This window comes from Numida meleagris, chromosome 3 (assembly GCF_002078875.1).
Source record: "Numida meleagris isolate 19003 breed g44 Domestic line chromosome 3, NumMel1.0, whole genome shotgun sequence".
In the NCBI taxonomy this organism is placed as follows: domain Eukaryota; kingdom Metazoa; phylum Chordata; class Aves; order Galliformes; family Numididae; genus Numida; species Numida meleagris.
This window is the reverse complement of record NC_034411.1, coordinates 55,945,406-55,965,668: the sequence shown is the minus strand read 5'-3', so window position 1 is coordinate 55,965,668 and position 20,263 is coordinate 55,945,406. Positions and strand designations below refer to the sequence as shown.

At 39.7% G+C, this 20,263-nt stretch overlaps 1 long non-coding RNA gene across 2 annotated transcripts in view; it reads right to left on the bottom strand.

The window, feature by feature from the left end:
- Positions 1-17,511, bottom strand: part of LOC110396844 — a 37,154-nt gene extending 19,643 nt beyond the window's left edge. For both annotated transcript variants that reach the window (XR_002437297.1, XR_002437298.1), the window contains exon 1: positions 17,341-17,511. This is a non-coding gene — a long non-coding RNA (uncharacterized LOC110396844). The remainder of the gene's footprint in view (positions 1-17,340) is intronic.

The window sequence follows — 20,263 nt, the reverse complement described above, 5'->3', positions numbered from 1 at the left end:
TCCTTCCTTCCCTCTTTCCTTCCCTCTTTCCTCCCTCCTCCCCTGCCCCCCTACCTCCTTCCCTCCCTCCCTCATTTCCTTCCTTCCTCTCTCCCTCCTTCCCTCCCACTTTTTTTCTTTCCTTATTTCTTTTCAGTTTTAAGAGTTTCACTTCTAACCAAAGACCAGAGACTGTAGGAAAATGCTTTCAGTTCATCTGGGCCTCTTCCTATCTTATCAAATAATATTAGCTTACACTCCATTTATACCACACATAGCCTTAGAAACTCTCTTAGCTTTTAACCTGCCATGTAGATTAAGACCTCATTAAATTTCATACTGTGTTCAGCATGATCATGTTACCTAATGTTATAGATTCTGAAGCAACATAATCAGCACTGATACAAAATGAAAGCAGAGGGATCTTTCATCATATGGATGCTTGTGGCCTTGTTTGCTAGAATTTGCTGTCTGCTCTGCATTGCTGCATGTGCTCTGTCTGGACAAAGCTCACTGACTGTTTCTGAATTTGAATGAACACATCCATACTCATAGATCAAACATGGGTACCTAATAATCCATAAAGAGTGTGCACATACATGTACAGACATGTATGCATGTACACATATTTATTTCATATTTTATAATCTTGAATAAGCACAGGAATAAAGTTCCTCTGCATTTTTCTGGCACACCTCACAAGTTTGTAGAAAAATGTTTTTTGGAGAGGAATAACTGAAATCAAATTGGGGGATATGGTCTTCTCCTGCTTCAGCATTTGCAGTCTGATAACAGCTACAGGCAACTGTTTGTGAGACAGAACATTTTTAGTTTGAGCAGGTTAAACAAGAGAAAGTGCCATTAGTCCAGTTTCATTGATAAGGAACAAAGATACCAAAGGACTTGTTCTCAGTTTTCTAGGAAATCACCACTCCTACCACAGTGAATACTTTTGCTACCAGTCCAGTCTTTGAACTCTACTATACTGGCAACATTTTTGGTCCTCTGTCACAGACATAGAAAATCCCGAGAAAGAGTGAAAAAGAGGTTTCAGTCTCATACAGCACGTGTACCTCAAGGATATGAGCATCTCACAACAGTTCTGCATTTGCCCTAATGACAAGTCATTTAACTGAGAGGCTGCAGTCCATTGCTTACATGCAGAGCACAGGCAGGAGCTGCGCCCACAGCAGCTGAGGGAGTACAGAAGTTGAATTCAAGTTTTCCAGAGGTTTGACTTGGAGGTCTAACATTTGTTTCCCCATTTCTCCTCTGGGTGCTCAGCTAATCACCCAGGAGTCTTTGTCAGGGCATGATGAGACCTCCCTACGGCTGTGCACCGATCAACAATCCCTTCCATGCATTTCTCCACTTACTTTCACTCTTAAAATGATTCTTTCTGTTCCAAAGGATTAGGCAACATAATGACATCATATCATTTTCCTCTTGGAAGCACCTTGGGTTGACTATTTTTTTGTGGGGGAAAAATGTAAGGGTGAAAAAGGAATAGAAGAAAGACTAGCTCTCCACAGATGCTTGGTGTAATCTTCTCCTGTGACAGACTGCCCCTCTCAGCCTACCCCTCCACACCAATCTCCTTCCCTGTGCCAGGGAAGAACTGTGGACTCGGTAGGATGAGGCCCTCCCCTGCCTGAGCCCCAATAGCCACTCAGAGGGCTTCCCCGTGTCACATCCACAGTAAACTCCACCATGCTTTTCCTGTGTCTGCACAACATCTCAGCTCATTAGGGAGACACGAGATAGCAGAAGGCCCGATACAGTGTGCTGCAGATCTCCTGGGCATGCGAGATCCTCCTTCCCCTACCACGCATGCACAGGACCCTTCACTTTAACCCAGCCGTGCCTTTTGTCTGAAGGGGAGAGACTATTTATGAGGAGTCATACAAAATAAACATGAAGAGTTCACCATAAAATATGACAACCACTTTAAATAATGTTGACTTAATTAAACTTTAAACTTTATTTATATATTTTATGGCTGCAGTGTGAGCTCTTCTCGGATGTTTACTTCAGTGAAAAATCCATCATGTGAGGGCCTTGAAAGGAATTAATCCCCTTACCCCTGGCACAGAACTCAGCTCCAACAATTCAGATCTAAATATTTAGTGATGGATGATACATGTTTATAGAACAGAGGGCAGCATGACATTTAAATGGGAACCGGGGTTGCTATAGTGAGCGTAGATTGTTGAAAAGAAACGGGAAGCTGAAGCCATGCCAATTATCGGAAGCTGATAAGTCAGCCCCTTTTTGCCTGATTTTTTTCCCTTCCATCTATCCCTTCTGGGTTTTCAAAGGCTTCTTCACAGAGGGTTATGAGCAATTTTCAGAAGGAAAAGTTCTGCTGACTCTTGTACATTTGGTAGTGCATCCCATGGTTAAACTAATAGCCTTGTTGGGTGTCAGCCAAAGGTTACAGGCCTCTCAAAATATTCTTGAAAAAAAAGAGTTTATCACTGAACTGAAGTTTCTCATTAGTAACCCTCTGTTGTCTAATCTGTGAAATTACATGATTAACTCTTTTGCAGAGACAGCTTCAGCCAGAGTTTGCAATCCCACAGGAAGTTATTAAAAGTATCACCAAGATAATTTCCCTGCTTTGTACTTGGCCCTCAGGGTAAAGGAAATACATCATTAGATGAGTACTTTATAATAAAGCTATAGATCACCAACAATTATTAAATGGCTGTCAAGAATGATTATTATTTTTAAAGTCGAGGACTGTGTAATTTGAAAAACAAATAAAAAACCTTGAAAGAAATTACTTCCTTTGTTTTTGTATAGAAATTAGAAACATGCCTTCTCCCCCATTCTCTTTGAAGTGACTGGAATATAATCTTCCTCTGTACACAGCCATCTTACCTTCAACATTTCTTTTTGCATCCCTAAAAATACTCTTATGGAAAGCATAAGCTCACCATAGAGAGGAAATTCCTCAGGGGTCCAGAGGATAGTGGGACTTTATTGCACATGTTGAGAATGATACTCAGTGCATAAGCCGTGAACTCCTGATGCTTCAAGTCACTGAAGCAGAGGTGGTGGTCCTTGGATTTTGGTGAAAGTTGAACTCAGGGATATCTTGGACACAGAATACTTTCCAGTCATGTGTTCTAGCTGAAGTCACTTGCAGATGTTTTCTGTGATTAGTTGTGCTTGTTTCTGGCTTCCTCATGAGTTCCTCCCAGATCAATGGGTATTTTAGCTTGCATGTTTTGGGAGGAGGGGTGACAGTTAGGATCTTTATTATCTTCCCCAGCTAGTTACCAAGGCTTTTTTTTCCTTTTTTTTTTTTTTTTTTAATTTTCAGTGGAAAAGTGGTGAGGAGATGCCAGCCATGGCCTACAGAGTCATCCAGGCTGTGAGTGTGATCCTGTGACACAGCTGTCCTGCAGAAATGGTGGTGGGACATCCAGCTGTATCACGTGGATATTATTAGAGGTTTGAAAGATGTGAAGCATGTGGAACCATGAACCAAGAAGGGCTCTTCTGGTACTCAAATTACACTGAGCCAAACAATTCTGCATTATGGACGTCAGCTTTACAGCCAGCAGAAAACAGATGGAATTTTCAAAATATAGTAAGTCTGTTCCTCTGAGCAACTATAAAATGAAGACTGGCACCATACACCTGTAAGAAAAAAGTATTCGTGTTCCTGTGAGAAATCAGCTCTTTCATCCAAGTTGATTTTAGGAATTAACCACACATCCTCACAGCTCAGCATTTGCGGTTTTATCTCATTATGGTGCCTCAGTATGACTAATGCACGCACGCAGCATCACCTGGAAGAGCTGAAATCTAGTCTCAGCTGCATAAATGTTCTACCAGGTCAAGTGATTTGATCTTTCTTGGCCACATTATTTCTTTCTCTAATGACTTCTTCCTGACCTTAGGTAAGCCATGATCTCCTAGGAGAAAAGTCAGTAAACTGGATAAACACAATATAGATTTATACATTTTCAATATAAACATCATTTCTGAAGAATTTAGAATTTAGAATGATGTTGTTCCTCACAACATTTCAGATTGCTTTCATTGGTTAAAACTGGTACCATTTTAAGTGTTTAGAATAAAATTCACTCATATCTGCACATTCTTATTTTTGAAAAGTGATCTGATAATGGACTGGATTAATCCTTAATCCTTTCACTGCTTAACCTAAGATCTACACGTCCAGCACTTTTCATAAAGTTTAAATAGGGGAGGAAACTTTGTCTAAATTGGTGTATTCCTCTAGTTCTAATCGCTAAAAATAAAATGACTGGAAGCCGTCCATGCAAGATGCAGTAACTCAGATGCTGTAACCTTACATGATCTGCAAATGACAGAGAATTAATTTTTATGGAATTCTGTAGTAAAGAAAAGAGAGAGAAAATTTTCTCTACTGTTAGTTAACTAATTAAAAGAGTTGACTTATTCTTTCTGCAGAATTTCTTCAGACACAAATTCTGGAATATATTCAAAGTTGTGCTGCCTAAATAAATGCAACCTAAATCCTTTGAGGTTTCTTTATTACAAGTGTGAAGCCTGAATTTCAACATGAGGTCAGAAAACCCTTGAAGACCCATCAGCAAGAAGAGTACTACAGGATTTGCAAAAGGTAGCTCAGAGAAACACACCTATTCCCAAATAGGAACAGTTTTAGCTGTTCGTGCAGGTATCCATTTTTCCATGGAAAAACTTACAGGAGACTGCAAACTGTAAAACACTGAAAATATTAACATACATGCTGCATGCATATCTTCAGATTAGAAAAGCATTACTAAAAAATCTATGAATGTTAATACAAAATCTTTCAGTCATGGCTCTGTCTTTGAACTGGGATTTTATAACAGATCTCTGAAACTGCACAAGATAACCAAATGTGCTCTTCAGAGCTGATCAGAAAAACAGTATCAACACAATTCTGACTTGAGGGATGAAGGCAGCATGCAATTTTCTTCCTGCAGTTTCTCATTCTCAGGAGTTGTATTCTCACCGAGTCTCAAACAAGTTGTGAAACAATGGTGAAACATTAATCCATATAATTAGAGAGATCTGCAACTTTATGTGAGAAAATCAATGTAATTAGAGGCCAGGAAGACGTCAGTTCTTGCAGAGAAATGTTTCCATCATCACACAGAGCAGGTAATACCTCATTTTGCCATTAATTTCTACTGCACATGTGATACCTCCAAGAGATATATATGTGTACCTTTTTTTTTACTGTTGTTTACACCTTTAGATCTCTGGGAGTAGCTGTTGTTTTGTTTTCATCTCAAAACCAGTTTGCTGCAGCTGGCAATTGTGCTTCTTTCTGCACTAGTGACTCAGTTTCCTTCTTTCTTTACTGATTTCCCTTATTTCTGTCATGCAAGAAAGAGGTCACACAGACAGAAAATATAGCTCCACCATTTGTATTTTACATCACAACATTACTTTTACAAGTAATGTCCAAAATGCAATTTTATCAGCCAGTGAAGAATAATGATCTGTATGTATGCATGGCATTTGCAAAACATGATGATAACTCTATGTTTTGTCTTCAGGAAAGAAGGAAGAAAGCTCTGCACTGGAAGGGATGGATGTTTCCAACAGCATCTCCCTTCCCTGCCACCAAGTGGTTGTTTTACATCACTGGAGGCCACAGGAATACAGCAGATTGCAATTCAGGGAGAACCTCTCATATTCTAATCACTCTGCTTCAGGTAAAGGCCAAAATGTCATCACACCAAAGGTTAATTTTCTAAAGTGTTAACATCCTTGATCCCACAGAGGTAGGAGTAGAGAGCCTTTCGTAGCTGATAGCAGGAGCTCTGCAATTTCTAATGCCAATATCTGAGTGAGATGCTGGAGATGAAGAGTAGCAGAGAAAGAAAATTAAAATAAATAATAGCTAGAACAGATGTGCAAAAAAACCCCTCACTGAGTGTTGTACATTTTTTTTTGGCTTTACAGGTTAAGCAATTTTTAAAGCAAAAGTATTAGTTTGCTTCTGCATTTCATTGCCAAATCATAAAACAGACTCATGCAAAGCATTATCGTTGCTTGCATTCATATTTGCAATTATTCTTACACTTCAAATGTAGGGAAAATCCATTATTCATAATACCATGTTTTAGTTGGTAAAGAACCAGACTCGCAGATGATTAGTGATAGTTGATGAAATGAACTTTTGTTAAAGTTCAGGGGTCTTGTGTTATATAAAATTGAATTTCTAAAATCAGTGCCTTTGATGTCTTCCCAGTAAAAATATTGTACTCACAATTAAGTACTTGGGACAAAATTCTGGGAGAAGGGGGACAGAGAAAGGGGAGGGGAGATGTGGTTTAAAGGCAATCCTCAGTAGGATAACTTTAAAATACGACTATGATTTCTCAATAGCTGCTACTGACTTTCCGGTTTACATGAATTTGCCAAATGTATTTTCTTTGGGTCAGATCGTACTTGTCTTGCCACACAAGCATTCTTATTGACTACTCTTGAGAATAAAGCAACCCAAATTTTGCTTACTCTTTCTGTTTCACTAACTCCCTGAGGATGAGTTCTAAATAAACTAGGGTCCCATGTTCCTGTATCAGTTAACGAATTGTGATGCTATACTAATGTTCGTGTCAGATAATTATTTGCTTTATTTTCCTTGGTTCTCTCAGAATGAAAAAAAAAGAAAAGGAAAAATGTTTACCTGCCTCTAGAGTGGGCAGCTCAGCTGTTCACAGGCCAGGCTAATCCATGTGCTTTGATTAGCTCAGCTCTAAACTGATTCTGTTTCTGCAGTTACTGTTGTTGCCATGATTTTGTTTGGAGTTTAATATATTTTAATGCTTTCTTTTCTTTTTGTTTAATCTTTGGCCAAATATTTCATTTTCAGTCAAAAAGCCAACAGTGATCTATCTGAAGGCTAATTTTTTTGTAATGACAGCCATGAGGCTACCATCAATTGAGCTATCACAAATCCCAGTAATGCTACAGGCTCACAGTGTACAAAATAGTTATCATTTTGCACTTTATACCCTAATCAGTATACGTAACTGTATGTGTACCTGTACTGTGAAAGCTCTTTTCCTACATTTGTGTGAGCTATTTTGTACTTAGTGCTAGTTTCAAATACTTCAGGCTATACTGTTGAATCTATTTTTGCTAAAGGCAGAATTTCTAAGGACAGGATGCATAGCCTTCATCACAAATTGAACTAGCAGTAAGCATGACAGATGAGTTGGACTGGATGTCTGCAGAGAGCTGTGAGTTCAGGAGGGATCTAGGCTGAGATTCCTGGCACATGGGCGCTGTTTCTACTGCTTCTGGCAGCCTCTCTGGGGAGGTGGTTGAGTGGCTTCCCGCACTGACGTAAATCTGACTTTGCATGGAGTTTGGACTGTCTCTCACTATATGATTCTAAGTAGTGACATGAACACTCAACTTTCAGGTCTGGTCTTAAGAGATGTTACGATGTATCACTATCTTTTTTTCCAATAGTCTGTTTAGTGTTTTCAGCCCTTGATGATTCTTCAAACTGTTTCATTTTGTTTCCTACAACTTGGTTGTTTTCCACTGGATTTAAAAACTCGTTAACAGGAATTCCTCCTTCTTAGGTAGGTATAATGCTATACTGGTTAAGAGATTCGTTTATATTCAACAATACTCATCACTACCTGTGATTAGATCATACCAAGTTCTTCGACCTCGACTTGAACATGCTGCTTTGCCCTTTCCTTCCTCAGCTAACCAGTAGGTCTGCAGCAGACGAGTGTGTATCTGGAAGAAGGCATTTTTCCTTGGGTGGCAGGAAGTTTCTCCCTGACATCACGTGAACAGCCACATGATACTTTCAAAACTCACAGAAGGTGTCCTCCAAAAGAAATCAGTTCAGCCTCCAATCTTTAGCTTGGTGAGCTCAAGGCAGAATAGATTTCAGTCTACAAACAGAGAGCTTGACCTACTCGTCTTAGCCACTCTGTGTAAACAGATCAGTTCATCAGAGAGGTGATTCAAGTTTCAGAAGCAAAAGGGGCACCCTCTGCATGTGTGGGACAGATCCCGCCTTGCTGCCCTATTCTCCTCCGAACACGTGACAAACCCTTTGGGATGCCACCTCTGTCAGGTCACTTCATGCACAGTAAGAGGGAAGAAAAGGGGAATCGCTGCTCTGTGCCTAGGCATCGGTAGGCACCAAGTGACTAATGACAGGGCAGGGAGTAACCTCAGGGTACTCAGCTTTCAGCACATTCAGAAGGAAATAGTCACAGAAAATGGAAGAGGGGGAGTACCTGTTGCCAAATGACTGTGATTACAGTGGTGGCAAACGTCCAGAGAAACAGAGCCTCAGTTCTGTTTTATCAGGATCCTTTGTAAATTGCTATTAAGAAGTATTTTTCAACAATCTCATTTTTATTAGCCGTTTGTGCCCATTATAGTTTTCTAGTTGCTAGTTTGTTATGGCTGTAACATAAATAAAGTTCTAAAAATGTCTCATTTGAGAAATTGCAGAGCTGGGCATGCCATTTAGACATAGATAAAAGCAGATGTAAAGGGCTTTCTTTGTAATGGGTCTATTTTATATTTAATACAACTGTCATATAAACCTACACTAGCATTTAAAATGCAGTTTCTAGGCTATAAAACAAACACCATTTCTAATATTGCTGTTGGCTTTCACCTATGGGACACGGTTCATTAAAAGCTCTCAAAGGTATTTACGTGGGACTGCCATATGATTTACAATCTAAGAGCCACCCCAGGCAACAAATGTGTTTCTCCCCCACCTTTGGAACCATTCCTCAGAAACATTAATGATTCCTGCAGCACCTCTCAGCCAGACAGGACTGGTATCATCAGTGGTGTAGTGCTGGTGGGGACTGGCACACCTTTTATAGCACAGCTCCTGCCTCCTTCAGGAAAATTACATCTGAGAATCACTTTTGCATTTGGTTTTCTTCACTGAAGTTTGTAAGAAAAGTGTTACCGCAAAAAGAAATGTACGTGTCTCAGGTCTCTGTGGGAGGACTGCCTGTGCTGAGCTTAGGAATCGGCTTGTTTGCTTGTCTGAGTTGGGCAGAATCACCTGCTGGACATGCCCACTTCTCTCCATCACCTGTAGAAATAGGCATCCATATGAGGTGGTGAAGAGAAGGTGGAAGCATCTGAACACAAGTTCTGCATTACTGATGCAGTATAAAGTTGTGAGACAGCTCAGGGCACTGTCTCTGACTTGGTGCTCAGTTACATCCCAGGCTGAAATACACTTTTTCTACTAAACCTGTCATTCAGAAACCTTGGCTTCTTTCCTAAAGCAGTGAGGATGCTCAGATCCTCATGTACCCCAGTGTCCTTCTGAGCCAGACCAGGACCATGTAGTTCCTTCTCTCTGAATTTCTGCCATTAATAGCATCTCCTAAAGTCTAGGGGAAGAAGCCTGAGTAAGGGGAGAAGCAATCTGTAGTACAAACAATCTGCAGAGTGCCCGGATCAATCCCCCCATGGCTGGCACACACTGATACCATGACGCTTATCACTGCCCAGCAACAGGTAGGCACCTAGGCTGAGACACTCCCAGAAGCTGCTGTGCCTGTGGGAACAGCCTCTCTGCTGGGACTAAGTACAGCATCACTGTTGTTAGAGGTGAAACCTCTCCTAAATGTTCATGACATCATTTACAATCTAAGAGCCACCCCAGGCAACATATGTGTTTCTCCCCCACCTTTGGAACCATTCCTCAGAAACATTAATGATTCCTGCAGCACCTCTCAGCCAGACAGGACTGGTATCATCAGTGGTGTAGTGCTGGTGGGGACTGGCACACCTTTTATAGCACAGCTCCTTTAGACTTTAACTGGATGTACTGTTATTTTCCATGCCTTAAGCTTATTATTTGTTTAACAGAGCAAAATACTTCAGCCATTTCTGAGCCAGGCTCTGGGGAGGGGGGAAATATATTGTTCCACTATTTTTTTAATTTTTATTTTGGCAACTTCTCCAAATGCCCCCATGCTTTCCAGAAGGCACTTCAGACTTGGCAAGGACAGGGTACTTTCTGCTGATCAAGTGTCTATAATTGTCTGTTTTGAATCAAATCTAACCAAATTCTATTGTTTTGAATAATCAGACTAAGTGTGATAAATTGAGGTGTTGATTTTAATTAAAAATTTTAAAATTAAAATTTTATGTTTAGCTAAATTAGCTATTTTTTCCAAGAAATCCATTCTCACTAAGTATTTTCAACATCTTCACAACCCATGAATGCACCAAAATTGTCCCATGCAGACCAGCTGACCCATGAAATTACCTGGTAATCCTAGGACTTTGCCCTGCCATAATGCTCCATGTCCAGTGTGACCTGAGTTGCAAGTGGGAATCCAGAACTGCAGAGTAGTATGCAGTGTCTTGGGCCCTCACTGCCTCAGCAAGACTGGATGCAGCTCTTGGAAAGGTAGCCCGAGAATCCATAGTCAGAAAGTTGGTTGGAGATGAGGGAGGAACTGCCTGAGGCAGTACACAAGGACCCTTTAAACATAGAAAATGTGAAGAGAAAGGCAGGTCCAAGAGTTGCAGAATAAAATCATGAGGAGGAGGCAGGCATGTACAGGAGAAAGGAGAGGGTCTAGCAGAAGGCATGCAGCAGAGGAGAGGACTTCAGAGGCTGGGGTGGAACCAAGGCATCCTGAGTCTTAATGCTTTAAATAAATGTTTCTGAATCCCTTTGGCAAAGCATTTGTCTCATCCTCTACTAACACTGGTCCAGAAGGAAAATAAAAGGTGACAAGTTCTCTTTGTTCTTCAAAGGTAAAATATACACTACACAGTGAAAGTAGTCTCCAAAAAGCGGACATGCTACTCATGTCAAACTACATTGCTCTCATTGCAGTATATCAGAGGTTTTGCAATTTGAATTAGGAATGCCTCCCTACTTGAACTTCACAAAAAGACTTGTAAAGTTATAAACTTGAGGTAGGTTCATTTTTTCTTGTACCTTGCAGTAGGTTACTAGTTAAACGTTAGCATTAAGATGCAAGGCTTTAGCAAAGCTTTCTGAGCAAATGAAGCTGCTGGGTGAATGCCATGTACAAGTGCATATGAGTGTGCTTGTGTTTATATGCAGGTCAATTACCCCATTATCTAGTATCTTTCCAGTGCCTTGGCTTTTTTCAGCTGAGTTCGACTGGAAAACACTATCTTAAGACACTAAAGATACTGACTTCATGCACATTTTATGATAGCATGGCCCTCATCCCTCACCAAAGGAGGCTCACAGTCCAGAGTAGAATCAACTGTCCTTCCATCAAGGTCAGCCCTTTGGTCTAAATGAAAAGTCACCAAAATGAACTCTAGTGCTGTGTGATGAATGAGACATTATCTAGCAAGCGTCTGCTTCATTTGTTGTAAAAATGAGTGGACATCGGTTGTTGAAAATCTTGCTGGATTTACACGAACAGAAAAGATGAATTTTGGTTCAGACAGCTGAAATCTAGGCTCTAGGTATAGCATTTGCCCTAACTTTGAGGACTGAGTCCTTGAGGAGACACCACAGGTTTACTTACAGTTTACAGTTGTGTTGAGCGATTCCAGAGGAACAGAAAGAAAAAAAAGAATGGAAAGAAAAAGGACTCAAGCATTTCACACAGTGCCATGAAGATGAGTGATGAATGGGAACTCCCAGTTTCCATCTCCTGGCCTAAATCTCCATTAGGTCCTATCACTAAACAGGAACATGGCAAAAATAACAATATTTTTGGAATAATAAACAATCAAAACAAAAACATTTAAGTCAGCCAATTTGCAAAGGAAGCCCTTAGTGGAAATACATCCTCATCTTTCCTTAACAGTCTTCAGTTAATTCAGATTTGGAGATAAATCATTAAAAAACCCACTCACTTAAGCACAGGTACTTCACAGCAGCCCGTGTGTTAGGATCCAAGCTGTTTACAGCTCCCTTCAATTCAAATGATGAAATTAAATGGCCAGAATCACCTTCCAGAGATATGTTCCTCCCCTGGCTATAGGAGGGTTCCATGCTGACCAGCCTCACCAAGCACCTCTCTGAAGTAGGTGGGACAAGTCCAGGTGGAGGGGCCAATCTCCAGATCTCCTAACACAGTGTAGCTGTGTTAGGGGAAAAAGCCTGGGCAGTGTTGCCCTCAAGGCTACTGAGCATAAAGGGAGACCAAAAGGTTTTCCAGCAGTGGGTTCCATGCTGCCATTTAACCTTCTGTCATGGAAAGGATCTTCTAGTCCCATTTCTTTACAAGTGGCGTTTATATTCCAGAAGTTCCCGAAAGCCTCTGTTCTGTTGCGCCAGGCACTGAATGGAGTTGTAAATTATTTTCCATCACAGATAGATTCATATAATTCTGAAGCTGTATTTTGGAAGTATCTTCAACATAAATGGCCTAACTTCTACTATTTCATGCATGAATGCAGACTCAAGAAAATTAACTGTCAGTATCTTTCCAAAATCAGACTACCCTTAAGGACTGTAAATGCCAGGAAGAAAAGCATGTGCTAAAGTCTAGGCATATCCTGAAGTCACATTGAATTTAATGCACTATTAAGAACCTTGCACAAGATGTCTAACACAGGGCTGCCTGGCAACCAGGAGAAATCATGCGGGGGCCAGGGAGCGGTAATGACTTCCTTCTGACCTATCCCCAAACTGAGTGGAGCTCTGGCACAGGAGAGAGTCTGACCTATAGCGTGTAAATAAATAACATGCAAGCAAGTCAAAGCAAAGGCTGAGCTGAATGAAGTGTTTCATGCAGCATGGCTATAGTTTTACACTGTCTCAAGGCTATGGAAGGCAAGCCATCATACTTTGATTCAGGTCTCAAAATAATTTTAAGTGACATAAATGATGATTTTTTGTTTATCTTTAAATGAAAGCTCCTATTCTGGAGCTGCCTTTTGAAGATAAATAGAGCCTAAAAAGATAGTGCTTTTCAACAAAAACATTTGTGAGTGATCCTTGCTACATGGATAAATGTAGTTTGAGGCAGAAATATGAGTATAATTCATTTAAAATTGATAGGTTAATCTTTAAATTCATTAATAAACTTCAGAAGAGCCTGCATCTTGGATTTTTCTAAAATCTATAAGGAAGACCATTTTTTATCTAAAGTGATCAGAAAAACAATTGCCAGGAGGATTAAATTAACATTTATAAATGAGGCTGTTTTAAAGCAATTACAAATCAAACCTGGCATTTGTTCTATGGATTGCATGAATTTCATGCTCTGTTGAGAAGTTACGTACTCAGGGCAACAGTTACGTACTCTCCCAACAGAGAGAACAGTGAAGCAGCCTGTGGCTGCTCAGGGCATTGCCAATCTGCATCTCTGATGCTCAGAGATGGCTCAGCTGTGACACAGACTGGGATGATCAGGTCTGCTCAGGGCACAGAAAGGACTATATCCTAGAAGAATGAAGTGCAAATCTCTCTCAGCAGGTTAAGACTCTGGATGGTTAGTTGGTTGTTTAGTTGGTTTTGTTGCGTGGATTGTAGCTTTTTTGTTTTGCTTTGGTTTGGTTTTTTTTGAAGAACACTAACAGTAACTAAGAAGAAACCTAAAAAGACTCTCCTCTGTGAGCTGAGGAGTGAGAATAACAAAAAAGCTGGGATGGGAGAGGATGTTGGCTTACCAGAAGTAATGAGAATAATCAAACACCAATCTGACTTGTCTGTACAGATGGATGTCCAACATAACAGAGCAAGGAAACAGTGCATCCCTCCGAGGGGAGCTCCTGAGCATCAAAGCATAATTCTTGCCTGAGAGTTAAATCACAGTATGCCTCTTTGCTGTAAAGTTACTGCAGTGCCAAAAATACACATGCAGACACACATGCACACTGACATTAGAAGAAAAGCTGTGCTGGCATTTGTAAGATTGTAAGGTCAAAGTTAATTTTGTCAGATTTCCTAATTGTTTTCAAACGGTGTCTTTTGTTTAAGCTGATTTAAAAGTAAACTCTGACTTACTGTGATTTGGTTTTAAATATCTCTTGGTAACAGTCATTCTGAATTATAAATAGCTTCATCCTTCTTCCTTCTTATCAAACTTTGACGCATGCAAGATAATAAGAGGGATTTTAGAAATATTGATGCAAACCAGCCATCCGTGAATCATTTTGAGTCAATAGTCCCAAAGAGTTAATGCTCAGATCACAGAGGGAGTGTGTAGTAAGGGGTTGGGGAAGGGAGAGGGACTTCTATGGCTTTTGAGCCAGAACTGATTCATTATTCACTCCATTTAAAATTGTCAAAGGCAATTTTTGTAAGCATGCATCCATTTCCCTTCTGTTTAGAGAGGTATATGGCAGTATGATTACAAGTGAGCATGCTTAAAAGAAGATAGTCATGTTTTAGTGCATACTGTAAGTGGATTGCTGTCATCACTAAAGCTAAACGAGGGGGACTAGGGGGAAGATGATATGTCATACTAGAATTTGTCCGCACTCGAGTTCCCGTGGGCATTTCTGTGCGTTGCTTTGTTCCTTGAGATAATACTATTTTAATTCTCTAAATAAAGATTTGTCAAGTTTGCTTTTCTGGAAGAAATGTTCCAAGGATAGGATCAATGCCTCTGTGTTCACTGCTGTCCCTGTCTTTAGAAATACTACACCATATCAATAGGAAAGGGGCAGCACAAGAGGCAAAAGCATTCCAAAAATCCAGTTTGAATTTTGTCATTGTGTTTTCTCTGAAATAGCCAATGAATTTGTGACCAAATTTTGTACATGTGAGCATGATTGTTGACATCAATGTGAAGGCTCCCAAGGGTAAAAATAGATCCTATAACTTAAATGTTGGAAGGGCTGAATCCTGTGTAAAACGATTGAGGTTTTTGCACCCCTCTGTGTGTTTTAACATCGTAGTCCATCATTTTACTGGCATATCAAGCCTTCGAGAACCAATGGAGCTAAGATACAGCAAGTTGGTTCATTTCTGTTAAAAAAAAGTGATGTGTCTGCAAAAATGTGCTATGCGAGTCACATAAAATAATTCTTCCATCCTACTCAGAATTAATGCAACCTCAGCCACAGTACTGTATCCAGTTCTGATTGTCATGCTTCAGGCTGGCTACAGTAAAGTGAAGAGTCTGGAGGTGAGCAAGTGGAATAATCAGAAATCTAAAAAAACATCACTGTGGATGCAGAGGATGCAGAGATGTGAACAAATTATTTTGTCTAATACAGAGAAGACAGGGGGAGATATGACAACAGGATGCAAGCGTGCAGTGGGCTATCACAAAGAAGGGAATAATCTGTTCTCCATATGCATGTGACAAAAAAGAAATGAGCTTCACTTCTAAAATTAGAGATTGATATCCCTTAGTATTTGAAAAGGTTTCTAGTTTTAGGAATAGGAGAGCAATCAGCTTATTTGCCTGTGGAAGAGGGATGGAGAGGGTGGAATCTCCTTTCTCTGAAGGACTCAGACAGACATCTGCAGCTATGAATCTTGTGTACCAGCAAGGGGGTCATTAGAGAATATCTCATGATGTCTTCTCCAGCTCTATCTTCTGTTGAAGTAATCAACAAAATTTAAAGTCAGGTTCTAAGGGCAGAAGTCTTATTACTGTGAGTAGAGAAGAGGCAGAAAGGACCAAAACAAGTTTCTCTTAGACTTCAAATGGAGCTTACAAAATGTCAATAATGATGTTCTCTTTTGATCAGTAAAAAATGAAGAAACAACTTCAGATGAATATGCAATGCTATTGTGGATGGGTTTACTTCTTGTTCCTAGTGTCCCCATATAATTTTCCTTTTTTTTAATCAGGAGATGAAAAAATGGAAACGTCATCACAAAGATGAAAATAAAGTAGCTTTTTACTTCAAACCCTTGTCGCCATAATAATTTTAAAACTATTATTACTAACAGTGACATATAAAATAATGAAATATTTGTTCTTCACCACTTCCACCATTCGAGTAGCAGACCTGAGAACCAGCAATACCCGCTTTCACACTATACTAATTTGACAGGAATAAAATGTTGCAAATTTTGATGGAGCTCTTTCCTAAAGTTGATGGAAATGGGATGCAATTTTCTTCAGGTAATCTACTCACATTACTAAGGCTGAGTGGGAGACACTTTTGAGGGAATTCTAAGACTGAGTGGCCATGTGCAAATACAGAAATGAAAATGTAATTTTCCATAGCTGTCAAACAAAACAGGAGTACAGTGTTGCTTAGAGAGAGAGAATGCTGCAAAAAACTCAGGAGAGAAATTAATGCAAAAGACTGTAAAGAAATGGAGCTGTCTTGCTCCTTAAAAAAAAAAAGAAAAAAAAAAAAGAGTTCAGCATGGATCCATATGGTGTGAGATTTCTCTTCTGTGACATTTTTATTAAGGTTATGTATATGACCGTTCATCTTCATTCTGCTGGTGCTAATTGCTGTCTATTGGACCCTTCGCTACTGTGTACAGAGAACACATGCTTCCCCTCGACACTGCCATCGCTGCGGGTGCACTGGATTGTTCTGCTGTCCTCAGATAGGAACCTGCTGCTGCTGCCTGACCACAACAGCTGGGAATATTCTGCTTTTAAAAGCTTATCTTGTTGATACTTGAGTTGAGCTATTACACAGTGGAACAAGCAAACAGAATGAATGGACCCTCTGCGGGCAACTTATGGTAACAAAAAAAGCTTCCATGTGCTTTTGAATGTGTCTCTTGTCTTGGAATTGACAGTGATGTTTAGCATAGATGTTTCCTGTGAAGAAAGCATGATGGTATAGAGCCAGGAACAGGCTAAAAAGAAACATGTACAGAAGACACGTTCAGCATTTAAGCTTCTTTGCAACTCCAAGCGACATTTAGAGCCCAATTTTGCAAAGGTCTGCTCATGCGAACAGCCTCACTGAAATGCAAGTGGCTTTTTTTTGTCTACAGTGGCTACTGTTATCTTAATGCACAAAATAAGTATGCATAGTGGGTCTCCTAGACCTTCTATGGAGCTTTTAAGAAATCAGCGTGAGAATAAAGTTACGTTTATCTATCAGCACTTGGTTCATGCACACATATATAATGCATGTACATGCAGATTAGAGCACAGAAGCAGCATTCTCATGTAATGAATGGACCACCCAGAGAAATACAGAAATCTATTAATTTAGCTTATCACTTTAGTCTCCAATTTAGCAAAACATCTAATAGTGTCACGAATTTTTCTGTCATGAAGGAAGTGTTACAGTCATCTAATCTGACTTCCTATATTGCTAAGATTCTAGAATTTCACCAAGCAAATCTGACTTACACATCCATGCATTTTATGGAATATCTGGGGAGGCAATTCCTATTGAAAAAGTTAAAAGCAACAGTAAGAATAATTATCAGACTTAGGTTCATGCAATTATTGAATCTTAAATGGTTACCTTCTTAACACAGTGCCTTTTGTGAATGGTCCTGTGCTTAGCCATGCCCCACACTACACACCAGTCTCACTGCAGACTCCACATGACCTCTAGGCAGGAAAATCTCTCTTCTGAAGCCTTAATGGAGGTGTCGTCTGAGCAAGCACAGGCCCTGAGTGACATGTGCATCATTCTGTGCATGGACGAACATCTGAAAAGTTGGCTCAGACCACACTGGGCAATCTGTGAGAGTTGAACTTGACACCTAACAGCCTGAATGACTTGTAATTTTCGTCTCACAGTGATGGTGATTTCTGCTATATGACCACAGTTTTAACCCATTAGCCTTACTTAAGCGGCCAGTTCTCATTGGCACAGGAGATGCATGGACTTGCGTTTCCTTTCCCTGCATTCTTGCTAGTTCCTTTGCCTTGAGGAAAACAAAACTCCTGCCTTGTGCCACTTTATCATTTGTGCTTAGGCAACTGTTTCCAGGGTTGTGAAGTAAAGTGGAAAAGGATTAAAACTAACTCCATCTATTTCTCTATTCTATTAAAAACGTTTCCTGTTCTATTAAAAAATAATTATTACTATTTTCCCAAATGTATCAATACCCTTTCTTGGAAGCTGTTGATACATTTTAAAAAGAATGATAATTTGGAGCCAGTATGATAAGATTTCCTATTTTCTACTTTAATTACTACCAAAAAGCTGAAGAAAAATTGCCTCTGAAAAAAATCATTATTTAGCAATTTTTTAATGACTAAATAGTGCCAGGCTATTTTAACTCTCCTATAATCACATTATAATTATTACATTTAGTTCACATTTGGAATGAAAGTTTGCTTTCCAAGAAAGGGCTGATAACAACGAATCTGGAAAACAGAACATCCCAGTTATCCTCTAATTTCTTTTCCTAGCAAAAACAATTTCTTTAATTAGTAAAAAAAAAAGTTACTTGGAATACCTTTTCTGAAAATAACCCATTCCCATGATTTTTATTTATTGATTGACTTTGCCTGGACCTCATTAAAGCAAGTAGCTCCTCAGGAGGCCAGACAAATACACTACATACATTTGTGCACGTGCATATATGTTTAGGCTGGAGATAGCTTAACAGATTATGCTGTGGAGGAGCTCTCACTGCTCAGAGAGAGAATTCCATGGAGGATGCCAAGGATACTAATTAATCCCGAAATATTTAACAAAACAAATAAATAAGTAAACAAAAATAACATAAAATCCATGTATCCATTAGAACTAAGATATAAACCGATCAAAAGGCTTCTGTTTTCTGAGCTCTGCTGTAGGATCCTGGACAAATTTTGTGTAATACATCTCAATTTGGGGGCTGTAATACTACCTGGATGGGTCTAGATGCACTACCCCATAATTTTGTTTTGCCACGACCAGTTGTTTTGTGTGCTGCTTTACTTTGAGTTCACCCCAGAATTAGTTGCATTTTATATATCAAGGGAAAGTGTTCATTTTCTTTTTAACAGGACAAAACTTAGGACAAAACTATGTAATCTTGACATTTTTTAGTGCATTCAAATGTGCCTAAAAATTCATCCCAAGTAATATTTTGCTGTTCTTTCCTTCATCTTTTCCTTTTCTTTCTTGACCTTACCACTATTATGTCTTTTTATTATTGAATACTACTTGCCCCACAGCCTTCTGACATGATAAGTCAAATTATTATGGCTCTTTGTTCCCATGTGCAAGAAAATAAAGATGCTGTCCTTACATGAAGGAAGGGAGGAACAGACAACACATTTGGATAAATGTCTTGTCAGCTTCGAAACATCTTGTAAAGTTCTGTTAATGTCTCTCTGCCATGCATGAGGCTTGCATCAAGTGCCTTTTTCAACAGCATCATTGTAGACAACCATTTATCAGGTGTATATTGTATGGCAGCACAGTGTTTGGAAATTCCTTTTGCCATATGTTATTCATGATCCTTGCTCACAGCCTTCATTTGTCAGGGGATTTAGATCTCAGCTGTGTTTAGTTTTTGGGGCTTGAGAACAAGTTGACCCACAGGCAGACACCTAATGATATAATTTGTTCAGTGCAAAAGGTTTGACTGCCCTCTATCAACCCCTATGCAGACAACTCCTTTGAATACAGTAATGGATGACAATATCAAAAGCATAAATCTCGGCAAACTTCAAGGTTTCCTGGAAAACGTGACTCTTAAACTTCAGGCACATAGACATTTGGCACAATGTCAGAAACTTTCTGGACTATTCATTTATCCAACTCGGGCCAAAAATAACCAAAGACTCTATGTGTCTGTTGATTTGTTTTGAAATCCATTCAAAACGGCAAAGAAGTTAAAAAGTAAGAGACGGCAATTGAGAAACAAGACTTCTGAAGTATGAAAGATCCTTTTCTGTATCTTACAACATATGGTGCTAACAAGCCAGGTCATGTCCCTCGTACAAAATGCTTTCTGTGAACTTAGTGTGGTTAAATTAGCAAGTAGAAATTGCATAGTTCAGGTTCCTTATGGTTTTAGAAAGTAGTAAACAGAGGTCTAGCTGAAGGTGCTGCATTGGGAGAGAACATGCTGATGACTGTGGGCTCACCTCTAGGGTCAAGGTGGCTCAGCCAGGATAATTGTCTCCTCCTTAACGCCTGTCAGCTTCAAGAATCCCCATTTCCCTTTTTTAAGCCCTGACCCATTCTTAACTTTATGCCTCTTGTGTGACACCCCCTAGCTTTTTAATGTTCATCTTCTATGGACACTCCTTCTGCTTTCCCCTGCACTACCTCTTCTACCAAGAGGAGGAGAAGAAACCTATCCTCTTGCTCTTTGGAAGAAGACTGCTCAGCTTTCCTTTGTCTTTTCCCTTGGCATGCAGATTGCTCATCCTTCATTCCATGCACAGAGGGTGGTCAGTAAACACTGCAATGCTGCACTTTCTCTTCTCATTTTCTT